We start from the raw sequence: 15,819 nt of genomic DNA, 5'->3' as shown, positions 1-15,819 counted from the left end.
GATTTATCTCAATGAAAATTAGTCAGCGTACTTTAATCTTAAAATTGTATCTTTGTGTGTAAAACGGATAAAATTAAGTGAAAACCTGACCTAGCCCTCATATACCTAATGTCAGGATTTTCCAACATCCGGCTGACTTTACTCCATATGATTGGTGATGGTATGTGAGGTACCTTAATAAAGCCCTGGAAGCATTTTATTAGTCTGTTAGTAGTATCTGGTATTGGCAAAAATTGGTAAAATTCTATATACCACTTATAATGATTTTCGCTATTCTAACATTTTATACCGATTATAATATATATAATATAATATAATTAAATTAAAGGACAAGGTTTCTTAAAAATTCAATATATTAAATTTAGCCGCTTCGGTCGAGTTAATATCACATACATATGGTATATGTATTTCATTTGAAGCTGTTTTTAATATAATTATAGCTGAGGCAAACTAAAATATAGCAATAAAACTAAGTCTAAGTTTATGGCCTTCAATATAAGTCAAGAAGATTCTAAATTTGAATGTAATTTATTCACGATTTCATTGAATAATGGATGTTTAACTTTTTCGCGACATTTTTTAATATAAAGTTTTGCTAGCACCTGAAGGAATTTCCCTTATTGCAAGGCTTAGATTCTTGCAAGAGTATAAAATGTTCGGTTACACCCGCACTAAGGTCTTCCTTACTTGTTATTATTACCTATATGTGGAATTGCAAGATTCACAAAACAGCTGATATCGCAACATGAGCGCACATGTAATATGGGTAGACTCAGTAGTTCTGTTTTGTTAGTATTATTGACTAAAAGTATGGTTTTTTTTCAAATTCCTTCAACTAAAATATTATTATTATGTATTAAAAATATTGTTTCGTAGTATATTTTTGAATTACCTATTCATACTTTAATCATATTATTCTGGAAAGCTGCGTACACATTTTATATTTAACTGTAATAATGAATTACGAATTATTGTAGATTACCAATATTGTAATTGCTTTAAAATTCAAGTACATAAAACATGTTGGAGGGTCTCCAAATATTTTTCTCAATGAATCACACTTTATGTAGTGAGGAAATCTGTTTTTGCAAGCATTTTCCTTCTACTATAGGTTTTGGAAAATTCATTCATTGTCCGATAATTCTGTTTTCTGCAGAAGAGATCCTCTCTATTCTCTATTTCTCCTATTAACTACTTTTCGGTAGCCTGAGCTATTGAGAATTTTGTCTCAACAAACTAATCTTCAATTTTTTTCTCTCTCTCCCGCTCTTCCGCTCTCATTTTCTAAATTTAATATATTTGAATTTAGTGTTTAGTACTTTAGTACTAAAGTACTTCTTTCTTAGGAAATTATAAATTGCTTCCTTTTTTTCTCCAACAGTGTGATTAAAATAGGCTGTGTAATGTAGTAATGCTTTTTCAAAAAACTGATTATCAGTTGATGACTAAAACTAACCTATTAAATATGCATATAGTTAACATTAAAATCAGAAATTTTTAAAAGGTATCGAAAAAAATCGTTCGTGTTTCTTGTTCAAATTCAGAGTTTTGTCAATACCAATAATCTCATGCTTTCTCTTGCGTTCTCTTGTTATTATACTTCTTTCAAAGTTAACGTAACTGAAATTTCGCCAAACCAGTTACTGTATACTATAATTTACGCGTAGCCCTACATTCAGTGACGATTTCCTCGCCATTAATAGCAATGATCTCATTTTTGAGTTATACGCCTGAAATTGTGGAATTCTCTTCAATTCTGCAAATGTATAAAGTTATCGCAACGGAATACATACATATATATAAAGTATTTCATTTTACACTGTCTTTATCTCTTATTGATTATAATACAAAAGTATCGATGATCTCATGTTTTTAAGAGTTATACTACGGAATTTTTGCACTCACTTAATTTATTGTAGCGCTTGCGAATTTATCATTGCTGAAGGTTCGCAAATCCGGTTTAGGTCTATTATTTAAAATAAAAATATACAATATGCATTAAAATGACGATATTGTCAATATTATATATTTAAAAAAGAACCCCAACTTAATTAATATAAATTTGTAATTCCAATTGCGATAGTAATTTATTGAGTTTAATGAACACAAATAAAAATACTTGCTAGTCATTTGAAATGACAATGACAGTGGCAAACAAGATGGAATGTTTTGAGTTGTTGGAATATGTGTGTGCAATAAGCAGTTGACTCGTTTTTAAAATTAAATTAATGCATTTCATGTTTTAGTGGATAATTTCTATAATATATAACTTTAACTGTAACCAACTAATATTAATTTATTGGCATTTTTTAAAAAAAAATTAACACTGGCTGTTGGTTCCATTGTGGCTAAGCGAATTGTATGCAAATTTAGCACAGTTTACGGTATACACACGAATTGCGCAAACGCGCAAATGATTTTCTTTTTTTACAGTCGCATTACCTGGCGTGAGCGAACGTTTCGCGTGTGCAGAGCACAGGTGCCGCTCAAATTTTGTAGTAGCTTATTATCCGTTGTAGTAGGAAAAAAATTAATGAGCAGTCACACTAAAATTGACTAGGTGGTAGCGAATATCTTGGAGATTTTGCCACGCTCCAAGTACTTGTGTGCTCCCCACAGCTGCGCTTTATAGTCCCGCCACCCATACATGATCCCTCATTGGATGTGAGCGTGTGCTGACAATTTACTGCTTCAAAGGCTGGCAAGCAAATTTTCTCTCTCGTCATCGCTACTACAAGTAGCACTCAGCGCGCTCGTTCAGCACTCAGTCTAGCCTCATAACTCGTTTGGAACGGATGCCCACAACGGAGCAGGCAGTGAAGTAGTATTACTAAATTTAATATTACAGTGATTGTGAATTTTTTCCATAAAATATTTACTTAAGTAATGAAATCGCGTTACGCGTGTGCAACTAAATAATACAAATAAAACAGTGTTTGTGTGTGTGTATATATAATATATAAAATACATACGTATATGCATTGGAGCAGCGTTTGTGTATGTATGTGATTTATATGAATTTCTTTATGATGAGAAAATTTTAATCGCTGCAAAGTATACACACAAAATTTAATGAAAAACGCAAGAAGTAAAGCGAGTTCAAAAGTTGTGAGGCAAAACGCTTGCATAAAAGCAGCAAGAAGCTAAAAATTTATTGTAAAATAAAGATAGAGTGAAAAAACCCCAATAATAAAACATTATACATACAAGTTGAGCAGGAATATTAACTAACACAAACGCACCCGTGTGCGTGAGCTGAAGCAGAGTCTTTGTTCGACGAGGCAGTCAGCGCATTTAGAATTGAAATCGTTCGCTAAACATCGCGGAAGAAGCAGCGCATAAGTGCTAAAGTGGAAAAAGGTGAAGTAAAAATACGAAATACGAAACAACATAAGTGTTTTGTTAACATAAGGCATGAAAATGCAAATATACATATGTTACATGTGTTGTGTATGTGTAGAAATTCCATAATTGTCGATAAATATTTTGTAGGTAAAGCGTGAAACGTTGTGAAGTAGAGCGCGTGAAAACACGAGAAAGTCTAAAAGGCGCTTTAAAAGTACGTGCCTGAAATTTAAATACACAAAAATATAAATTTTGTAATTAGTTGTTTCTCTTGATATTGTAAACTTCCACAAATTTCTTCAATTTTATGTGCATATCCGCTTTACTAGAAACCTCGTACACAATTAAACTAAAAAAATAAAAGCACACCGCAGTAAAAACAATAAGCGTGTGAAAATCTGTATTTCTGGTATTTGATGCAGGAATACATAAAGTGAGTACTGTGGGAAAATAAACAAAAACTAGAAATAGGTGGAGAATGAATTAGTCAAGCAATGAAAACTCCAAATAAAAAGAAAAAAATAGAAAAGTTGGTAGACAGTGATATAGTCAACGTTGACTACTACGAAATCGAATGTCTGCCTATAAGGCCGACAGTCTACGCCTCAAGCGGCCACTCAGCCAGCTCGCCAGTTTAAGTTAGCCAGGCAGGCATTCGGTAAAAATCTAAACGAGCAGCAGACGATGTCAGCGCACAACGTCGGTATTGGCTGTCGACAGACATCGTCACAGTCAAACGTCATCATGTGGTCTAGAAACAAGTTTTTAACCTTTTCGAAATGCGGCGATAAGACGCTGACTTCGACGTCGTCAGCGCTGCTTTGGCTTCTCTCGCTACAGACCACAATGTGTTTTAATTTTTTTCTTGATTTTTCTATGTTGCCATATGCGTGTGTGTGTGGCAAGTTACTCTGCTGTTAAATAAATGCAAGATATTTTGCTATTTCTAAATAAGAAAAAGTAATTAAAACAAGTACCTAGTCGGTGACACTGCTACCGCAGACAGCGTTGCATGTCCGAGAGGGCAGTGCACATCGTACCATTGCATTTTGTATTCACATACAAATGTATAAAGTTCACACAGTAGGTTTTTATTTGTGGTATGTGTTGTTGCTGAGCCAGCAGCAGGCCAGCTGTTTAATAGTGACTTTTGCATGCTGTGTTTCGTCATACTTTTTTAATCTTCTTGTTTGGTTCTTTTTTTGTTCTGCAATAGAGATGCTAAGCTGTTATTATGGTAAATTTACTGCACTTGATATATACTTACGTATATACTCATATTTGTTACGCGTGTTTGAGTGCGGTAATCGCAAAGTGTAAAGAAAATATCGGAATTACACGTTCAAGTGCACTCGATTGTGGAAAAACATTGCTGTCGCTATACTCCACTAGCTGTGCGCTTCGATTGTTTTAAGTTGTTATAATTGTGTTATGCTTTTCTTATTTTTATTTGCTATCAACGCCACTCACTCGCTCTAGTCAAACAACTCTTGCTAGTGCTTTTCGCGATTTTGTTGCTGTGCTAAAGTGTTGCCCCTTTTATTTTAATGGCAATTGCTAATATGTCTCTATGGCTCGCAAAATCAGCAAACTAATATTTGTGATTGTTCGTACATTTATACAGTGGCATTTTTAATTATTGCTATTCGAATTTGCACTTTATATTTATACTTGTATATCTCGAGCTAACTCATATATTTATTTATTTTGTATTTCTCTTCTTTCTCACACTCAGTTTTGCTTGATTTTTCATTTTTTGTCGATTTCTTTGCTGAATTTTCGGTGCTGAAATCTTGATATTCACGCGCCGTGACGTGTTATTTCGTTATTTTTTGCTCCATTTATGTTTGCTTACTATCTACGTTTTTGTGTGGAACACAAGTGGATTTAAAGTTTTTTATACTCTCTGTCCTCTCTCTCCTGTTGCTACAGAGTATAATAGTTTTGTTCACCTAACGGTTGTTTGTATCACCTAAAACTAATCGAGTTAGATATAGGGTTATATATACATAAATGATCAAGATGAAGAGACGAGTTGAAATCTGGGTGACTGTCTGTCCCTCCGTCCGTGCAAGCTCTAACTTGAGTAAAAATTTAGATATCTTTATGAAACTTGGTAGACATGTTTCTTGGCACCGGGAGACGGTTGGTATTGCAGATGGGCGTAATCGGACCACTGCCACGCCCACAAAACGCCATTAATCAAAAACAAATAAATTGCCATAACAAGCTCCGCAATAAGATACAAGACTGTTATTTGGTACAGAGGATCACATTAGGGAGGGGCATCTGCAGTTAAATTTTTTTTTAAGTGAGCGTGGTCCCGCCCCTAGTAGATTTAATGAAGCAAATGTTTTTAGAACCTCTACCTACAGTGTGAAAATAGTTGAAATCGGGTGGCAATTCCGCCCACTCCCCATATAACGATACTGTTAAAAACTACTAAAAGCGCGATAAATCAAGCACGAAACACGCCAGAGACATTAAATTTTATTTCTGGGATGGTATCAGATAACTTTATAAGAACTGTGTTCAAAATTAGACGTGGCACCGCCCACTTTTAGGTGAAAACCCATATCTTGGGGTCTGCTTAACCGATTTCGGTGTATAACGTTCTTTTTATATTTCTATGTCATAGTGCGAAAATGGACGAAATCGGACTACAACCACGCCTATTTCCCATATAACACCATTTTCAATTCCATCTAATTCTTTCACTTTCCACTATGCATATCAAGCAACAATGATTATATCGGGGTAAAACTTTGCGTGAATAATACGTTTAAAGTATGCCACCTTGTGACCAAAAATTGTCTACATCGAACCAAAACTGTTCAAGCCCCTAAGTACTAAATATTATATGTGGACCCCACTGCCTATAGTTGACCTTCTACCAAAAATATCAGTCGATCCACAAAGAAATCTCAAACGAGTATGCATTTGACTTTGCGAGAGTATAAAATGTTCGGTTACATTCGAACTTAGCCCTTCCTTACTTGTTTTATTTGAGTTTCTATTTTTTTCTTAAAAATTAGCTAGTAAGCTATGTTATCTCGTTTTTTTTTTGTAGTTTATTCGACTAATGATATTGTATTTTTTCATATTGATATTATATTTCATATGAAACGTATTTTTTTTATTCGTTACATTGCGGTTTTTTATTTAATTTTTAAATTGATTTGTAATAATATGTTTACTTTTTTGACTTAAAAGTTTTTGTTTGTATGTCTTGCTTAAATTACGCAGATTTGCATTAAATTCACGTACCAATAGGGTTTAACCGATTTATGAGCAGAAAACAAAAAGCATGCTTATATTTTAAACACTTAATTTAAGTGTGGAATGCATATATGCTGGGTTCCTGGCCACAAAGGGTTTCCGTTGCCAAAAGTGCCATCCGCTTGGCTACCGAACCAATTCGGAAAAAACACAAGTCGCTTATAACGATACACAATCAAATTTCCGAAGAGGCTGACAGACGGATTAGGGTGAGATAGAATGCCTTAAAGGCATGCACGATCGTCAAGACGTCTAGTTTCTATTAAACTTCGCAGTGCGTTGATGTCGTGCACGACGTAAATTTCACCTCGTATAAAACGCAATCTTATCTGCCATTACAAAGGACCTGTAGATCTAAGTATGGTGTGCAAGCCAGCCAGTATAACCTAACCTTAATTAAAAAGAAAGAAAATCGATGTAAGCGTAAAAGAACATAATTCCCACGTAATTAAATTGAATGGTTCTCGTTAGCTAAGTGTAATACTGTGAACACCATGTAATTGATATGAGTATTGTCAACTAAAATAACAATGCAATATTGTCACTAGAGTTACCTTGCATAAATGCATAAATATACATACATGTCTTGTATATGAGGCACACATTACAGGGAAATAAGTAAAATTGTTGCATTTCGATTGCGAACAACTCTTGGTTTCCTTTTGTTCAGAAAAAACACTGTTGTTTCAAACACTAAACATTATCAAATTATATAAATTATTATGTTTTTTTGAAGTACATAAAATTATATTCTCTAAAAACACCCGATGGAATTAACAAATCTAGATTAAGCAAAAAGTGTCGTATTTTTAAGTAAGTAAGTAAGTAATATTACAGTGTACTTTTTATGCCCTGAAATTTACTGGTATCAATTTTGGAGCCTTCCGATTTTATAAAGTAAATAAATTTATTGTGTTAGTTTGTTTTTCACAGTAAGAAAACAACAATATCATCACAGCAACCAACTTCGTGTTATCCCCAATAGATTAAATATTTAAAAAAATGTTGAATAAAAAAGTTGTGCATTTTTAGTAAGTTTTATTAAAGGAAATTATTGTTTTTTTATTCTAAAGGTGGCAACACTGACTTTAAACTTTCTAAAAACGAAAAAAGAGCGTAAGTTATAAATAAAGAAATCTCAAAGTTTTAATTTGACACGTGTACGAGTGTTATGCAAGTCAATTTCTTCATTAGATTCGCTACCCTTAGAAGTTATAAAATAAACATATATGCATATGTACATACATAGCTGATGCCAAAAGAATTGAATGTGGAAGATCGTAAAATTGTTCAATTTCTGATAGCATCGCTAATGTACTCGTCATAATTTTCAAATTAACCTTTTTATATTTTCACTCTAGATACACTATTAATTACAAAATTTAATTATCTTAACTTTTGCTCGTACATTTAAACCTTTTAGTTTTACGAACACTGTCAAAATCAAAATGAAAATTACATTGTTGCGTCTTATGTCATGCAATACTTTCATAAATAAATCATTTGTGGGATATAAAAAGCGATTTAAGATCTTGTCGTTGCAAGTTTTTTTTAATAAATACTGTAGTATGGTTATAGGCAACAATTTCAAGTATACATCTATACATGTGTATGTGTATCATCAAAACATAAACACAACGGACATCAAAGCATCAATTTACCCATATGTGACACTTCGGACTTTATTAACAGAAAGTAATAATTAAACATACGCTATGCTAATAAAATTTTATTTACCCATAAAATACAAAAGATTCTTTCTGCATATCTGAAGTGGTTCTCCTTATTATTGCCTCTTGTAAGTCTCTCAGCTCACATTTAAATGCGTAAAATAAAAAAAATATTAATTTTTATTTACAACAATGACGTTTGTTGGTGTCAAGCGCAATACTCTTATCGGGTTATTTCTGTCATATCGCATTTCCACAGACAATTTCACGTAGCTCAATGATTTAAGCGGAACGTTTTCTTGCAATTAAAATTAATCAAAATGTGTGTGTTTTTAATTGATTTAAATAAAAGTTTTGAAACAACTGAACGAAAGAAATGAGTAATTTGCGAGTGGAATAATACTTTATTGTTTAATAGGTCAAAAAAAAGGCGCAAAAACATTTTGTACATAGTATACATATGTAATATGATGTAGTGAATCGTTAGCAACACAAAACTGAATTTCGAATGTTTTGATAATTAACTGGTTTTTTATATAAATACTTTAATGAATATTAAAAAATTATATTTTTATAAAACAACTCCAAAAAACTGCAAAAATAAAAGTTAGTTTTATTACACTAGTTCAAAAAAAGCCGGAACATTAAATTTGCAAAAAACAAGCAAAATATTGTTCAACTCTAAAAAAAATTTAAAAAATAAAAATTAATTTTTCTACACCAGTTAATAAAAATTGAATTGTATTTAATAAAAAAAAACATTCTATACACATATGTATGTATATCAGTTTGACTCCAGTCAAACACTCTTAAACTCAATTGGCATGCTTAAAGTATTTCATTGATCCGATGTCAAAATTAGCATAAATATTTCTGTTTTCCATAAATACATTTGTAGCTTGGTTTTAAACTGGCAACACTTGAGAAATGTGGGAGAGTTGCGCATTTTTGAATAAGTTTTCAGTTTGTGATTTTAATTACCCTGAACAGGGTATAGTAAGTTTATCGTTCGTCTGTTGTATGTACGCGAACTAGTCCTTCAGTTTTTGAGATATTGATCGATGAAATGTTGCACATGTTCTTTTCTTCCCAAGAAGCTGGTTATTTGTCGGAATCGCCGATATCGGACCATTATAGCATATCCAAGGAGCGTTCCAAAGTAAACAGGACTTTAAAAAAAAGACAGAACAAATGGTTTTATCGGCAAAATCAATTCATTTTATTCAAAATAGTCTCCTTTTGCTTTAATACAGCTTTTTGCACGGTCCAAAAGCATGTCGAACGATTGTTTTAGCCCGTTGCCCGGTATGGCCGTCAGTATGCCGGTGCAAGCCTTTTGAATGGCCTCCACGTCTGCATAACGCTTTCCTTTCATCGGCAAATGCATTTTTCCGAAAAGGTAGAAGTCGCACGGTGCCATATCAGGTGAATACGGGGAGTGGTTGATTGTTAAAATGTGATTTTTGGTCAAATAATCGACCACAAGCTTCGATCGATGAGACGGCGCATTATCGTGCAACAAACGCCAACTTCCGTCTTCGCGATATTCGGGCCGAACACGTCGAATACGGCGCACCAAACGCTTCAAAACTCCAAGGTAGAATACCGCATTAACGTTTTGGTCGGGTGGAACAAATTCTTTGTGGACAATACCCTTGGAATCATAAAAACAAATCAGCATTGTCTTCACTTTTGACTTCTCCAGGCGCGATTTTTTGGGTTTCGGCTCATTTCTCATTTATGTCCTCACGACCACTTTGAAAACTTTGAAATCACTCGTACACTCGCACTCTGCTACGGGATAGGCAATCATCGCCATAAACTTGTTTCATCAATTGAAACGTTTCGGTAAAAGTTTTACCAATTTTAAAACAAAATTTAATGTTGGCTCTTTGTTCGAAGCTCATTTTCGCACCGATGACAAAAACATACTGTCACTTAAAACGCAATATCTTCACTTTCAGAAATGTCATGAAATTTTTACTGGAAGTCGATAAAGGATAGCAGATTCTAACGCACTAGTTGACATATAGATGACGCCACTAGAGTTTACTTTGTTACTTTTTTACTGTTTACTTTGGAACGCACCTTGTATGCTGTCCTATAAAGTGATCGATCAAAGCCAAGTCCGTGTATGGAAAACTTTTTTATTTCGCAAGATCTCTTTACGAAATTCCGCACGGATAATTGTCCAAAGCAACGGTATAATCTTCGAACAAATGCTTCAAAACGAATCACTAGAGCGTACATATATGTAGCTGCCATACAAACTGGTTAATCAAATCCTTGTATGTAAGCTTTTGTACCTGTGAAGTTAACGTTTTTGCTTTTTATTTGCATATAATACGACATAAGTAGGTATATTATAATTCAAAGTACTTTTTTTATTTCGTATAATATGCAATGTCTAGAGAACAGATAATACTTGAATTTCTGAAATAATTAGGCAATCATGAAACGTATAAGTAGTTTATGCACTTAGCGCTTTAAGTATAATAGTCGCTATGCTCTCTAGTGTACATATGTATATAAATATGTGTGCCTATGTAAATAGTCTAGACGCATTTCCGATTAGATACAGCTTTTTTATTTTTACTAAACTATTCCTTATATTTTATATTTTACGCAAATAAATTTCTTTGTGTTTTTTTTTTTAAATTTAATTTGCTTTTTTAAGTGTGTATACTAACAACTTTTTATACTCTCGCAACCTGTTGCTACAGAGTATAATAGTTTTGTTCACCTAACGGTTGTTTGTATCACCTAAAACTAATCGAGTTAGATATAAGGTTATGTATATATAAATGATCAGGATGAAGAGACGAGTTGAAATCCGGGTGAGTGTCTGTCCGTCCGTCCGTCTGTCCGTCCGTGCAAGCTGTAACTTGAGTAAAAATTGAGATATCTTTATGAAACTTGGTAGACATGTTTCTTGGTACCGTGAGACGGTTGGTATTGCAGATGGGCGTAATCGGACCACTGCCACGCCCACAAAACGCCATTAATCAAAAACAAATAACTTGCCATAACTAAGCTCCGCAATAAGATACAAGACTGCTATTTGGTACATAGGATCACATTAGAGAGGGGCATCTGTATTTCTTTGGGCGTGGTCCCGCCTCTAATAGGTTTAATGTGCATATCTCCTAAACCGCTATTGACGGTGAGAAAATAGTTGAAATTGGATGGCAACTCCGCCCACTCCCCATATAACGGTACTGTTAAAAACTACTAAAAGCGTGATAAATCAAGCACTAAACCCGCCAGAGACATTAAATTTTATCTCTGAAATGGTATGAGATGACTTTATCGGAACCGCGTTAGACAGTGGGCGTGGCACAGCCCACTTTTAGGTGAAAACCCATATCTTGGGATCTGCTTAACCGAATTCAACCAAATTCGGTGCATAACGTTCTTTTCATATTTCTATGTTATAGTGCGAAAATGGACGAAATCGGACTACAACCACGCCTATTTCCCATATGTTATATGGGATATTTTCAATTCCATTTTCAATTCCATCTGATTCGTTCACTTTCCACTATGCATATCAAGCAACAATGATTATATCGGGGTAAAACTTTGCGTGAATAATACGTTTAAAGTATGCCACCTTGTAACCAAAAATTGTTTAAATCGAACCAAAACTGTTCAAGCCACTAAGTACTAAATATGTTGACCCCAGTGCCTATAGTTGACTTTCTACCGAAAATATCAGTCAATCCACAAAGAAATCTCAAACGAGTATACCATTTGACTTTGCGAGAGTATAAAATGTTCGGTTACATCCGAACTTAGCCCTTCCTTACTTGTTTCTTTTTTTTTTTTTTGTTAACATTTCCCTTTTCTCGTTGTTTTTTTGTTTATGTGAATTTCATAAAGTAATATGATAACGTATAATTTGTATTTTACTCTCCCATTAATGTAGCTTTTAAATTGATGTGGTAGTTTTGACTGCTCATTATTATTATAAATCGATATACGGATTTTTTTTTGTAAAATCGACATAAAATGGACATGTCTGCTGCATCTCATCAATTGCAATGCAATTATTATTTGTCATATTCTCTTTCAAAAACATGTAAGTGTAGCGCTCCTTTCAGCTGGACAGAATTACGATTCTCTGGAAAAGAGAAAAAGTTTATTATTGCTTTTAACTAGTATTTGTTCAGCTGATACATATATACACATATGATTTCCTTATATTTTTATCTCCTATATAAGATATAGTATAAGATTTTCTCTTTGAGTTTGCTTTATCTCACCAACTCACAATATCATTTAAATATCAGCTGATTTCCCTTAAACAAACGTATTAAACGAAATTCTTACTTTATTTAATTATCACCTTGTTTATGGCTACTTTTATATAGTATTGCAAATTTATTTCTAGTTTATTTGCCTTACATATCTTCTGCATCTATGTACATAATTCAACTCTGATTTCTTTTGACTTATTTTTTTGGTCTTAGTTAATTTTATGTTTCTATTGAATATTTTTTTTTACTTTTAAGCTTTTGTGATTCAATTTTTGTCTTTATTGTTTTTAATTGTGTCTTACTGTTTGTTCAATTTGTTTATTGCTTGGCTTATTGACACTTTTGTTTTTACCTGTCTGGGCACTCGACTGCAATTTATACCTTTCGGTTTTGAGCTTCAAAGCCCATCTACTTGAGTAAACATACATTTGTGCCTGCTATATTGACAAGAACAGCTGTTTTTTGTTTATCAATTACATTTCATGTGATTATTAAAGGATTTTATTTTTAAGTATCAGTTTTAAAAAATTCCAAGTAATTCTTTATTTATTTACGAGTTGGTGGCAAATATCAATACTGACTGATTTATGTTAAGTGCGTTTGGATAAACTTACTGTTTTGCTCTGTAGAGTTCAATAACCATTATTGAATTAACTTTAAAGATGCGTCAAAAATTTTTCGAAACATTAAGTGCTCTGCAATATTTGAAAAACTTTGTTCTTATTTTTATTTGTTTATATTTTCTCTCCAACTTTAATCAGTCGAACACGCTCGTAGAGCAGTTGTAAATTTAATAAATCAATTTCGAGTGCTTACTTAATGTTTTTGAAAAGACGAAAGTACTTATCGCAAATAACAATATTGATTGATTATGTGATCAGCAACACTATCATATACACATTGATATTTTTACCCATACATCACACATGAAATGTCCGGTATTTAAATCAATTATTATCATTATCGCTACATGTCTAATCTCTATTTATCTGAACACCCAGGTGTAACTAACCAAATCTATACAGATATGTCTACTAACGAGTTCTAAATATATCGGAGGACATCTTTAATGCTCGTAATCATATATACGTACAAGTACATATGTGCAGTATATCTAATGTGACAAAGAATAATAATATTTGCCTCTTATTTATATAATGTGTGCATATCATGTATAAATATGTATGTACATGTCTGTATATTTACCACATCCCCCACCAATTTATTATCAGCTTTCAATTCCCAGGAGGGGAGATTGTAATACTTAGTGGATACCTCATTTTGACCTACTTAGCAACTTGGCCGTCAGCCGTAGTGGCACGACTCGCTGTCAGTCGCTGTTATAAATTGTTTGTCTGTGCCAGGTAGCGTACAGACTAACAAATCAACCAACGCACCCATCAACCTGTTTACATTTGATGACCTGTTTTTTCATGTAGGCTTAAACACCACTTTTTTACTTAATTCAGATATTTTTATTTTATTATACTTATGTGCATTTCTTTTGTATATATATGTAAATATTATTTCAAATATGCTTGTAAACTTGATTTTTATTCTTCAGTATGTAATATTAGACATATTGTTCAGGTTTATAAATATTATTATTTGAAGTATTTTTCGTTTAACACATTTTTTCCATAAAAATTAGTTTAGTTTGTTCGTGGTTTTTATTTTTATTTTCCTTTTGCAATTGAAATAAATTTATTTTAGTTTTACACACACATTTACATTGTCATTTCAGTTCCAGTTTAACGTCTATATCAGCTGTTAATTTTCACGCCCATGTTTGACAAATATAGCTCTCGAGTTGTTTCTTTATCTTCGGAAGAAAACTTTGCTTTGGCAACAGAATTTTTAATCAGCTTAATGCTTTTAGTTGATAATATTATCACAGATTAGTTCATTAACACAAAGTTTTATAGATTGTCTTGCCGGTAACCAACATTTACATTATCTTTAAAAGTGGCCAATGAAATCTGTCTCAACTTTTTTATTGCATGAAGTATTTAATAGTAATAAGCTTTTTTTTTCAATTATATATTATACTTCCAGGAAAATTATTACCAATATTGGTATAAATAGCTAATTCCAAATTAGACAGAGAAAGATTATCAATAAACGCAAATCATATTAATATGAGTACAAACGTAAAAAATTCCATAATCGTTCAGTAAATTAATTTAAATCTTTGCATACATACATACTTATATATTGTACTTTAATAACTATATATTAGAGGATGAGATAGTGACTGCATAAATGCTTAAAAATACCAAAATCTTGTTGCTATATTAAAAATATTTTTCAACATAGATAATATATGAAAAAAAATGTTATGGATTCAGTTAACGAAAACCTATTTAAGAGAGATCAGTAAATTCAAAAGTCGATAACTATTGAATGTAGTTGACATTTTTTTGTTATTTTTCTTTCACTATTAGTGAATAAACGTAATATTGTTATTTGCATGATTAATTTTTGTATTTTTTGTTTTATATGGTTATTATAATATTTTTAAGTATTTTTTGTTTTATATGGTTATTATAATATTTTTAAGTATTTATGTATGTCAACCTCTACTAGCTAGATATGTAAATAAAATCATATAATACTAAAAGTAATAAGCGAATGCGAATATATAACATATTTTAGTGACACAAACTTTAAAATGTAGGCAAGTAAGCACATATGTACAGACATCTATTTTAGTATTGTACCGCCTGCAAAATGCTGACAATTACTTGTTTATCTTTACTCATACAGTTCGCAGTAGATTTCCATTTATGTAACTGAGAAAATACTTCTAATAATATTTTAGTGTTTTTATTGTGTTTAGCTCTCTCATAGTGACTATTTGATTTAAATTTAAATGAGCTTGCGATAAAATAATGACACCCCAACAACTTTCATTATTCAAAAGCGTCCCTCTGAAAGATATTTTATACGTGTATTCCCCTACTATTTTTTAAAATTATAATTGCGTTTGAGGAAATTACGCATTTTAATAATTGATTTGATATTGAAATTGAAGTGAATGTTAAATCTAATGCGTTTTTATGTGTTGATATACACACTCACATATATACATATGCATACGTATGTTTTTTTCCGCATTATACGCAATGAATAACTTATAAAATCTTATGTTGTGCAAAAGTAGCTTTAGTTTGTTTACCATGTTATTTGAAAACAATCGCAATATTTTGGAGACATTTTAAAGTCTGAATCTTTTAACTCTTTTGGTTATTATTAAGAGCCAATAG

The 15,819-nt window shown here is 32.3% G+C and overlaps 1 protein-coding gene across 3 annotated transcripts in view; it reads left to right on the top strand.

Annotated features, from left to right (window-relative positions):
• Positions 1-15,819, top strand: part of Ip6k (Inositol hexakisphosphate kinase) — an 81,956-nt gene that overhangs the window by 43,224 nt on the left and 22,913 nt on the right. The window contains exon 1 of one of the 3 annotated variants that reach the window (XM_014233136.3): positions 2,761-3,360. The exons of the other annotated variants lie outside the window; for them this stretch is intronic. The gene's annotated coding sequence lies outside the window, so the exon portion shown is untranslated. Of the gene's footprint in view, positions 1-2,760; positions 3,361-15,819 lie in introns of those variants that run through there. 3 annotated transcript variants of the gene reach the window in all.

This window comes from Bactrocera oleae, chromosome 4 (assembly GCF_042242935.1).
Source record: "Bactrocera oleae isolate idBacOlea1 chromosome 4, idBacOlea1, whole genome shotgun sequence".
Taxonomy (NCBI): Eukaryota; Metazoa; Arthropoda; class Insecta; order Diptera; family Tephritidae; genus Bactrocera; species Bactrocera oleae.
Note: the sequence above shows the minus strand (reverse complement) of the source record. Positions and strands in the feature narration are given on the sequence as shown.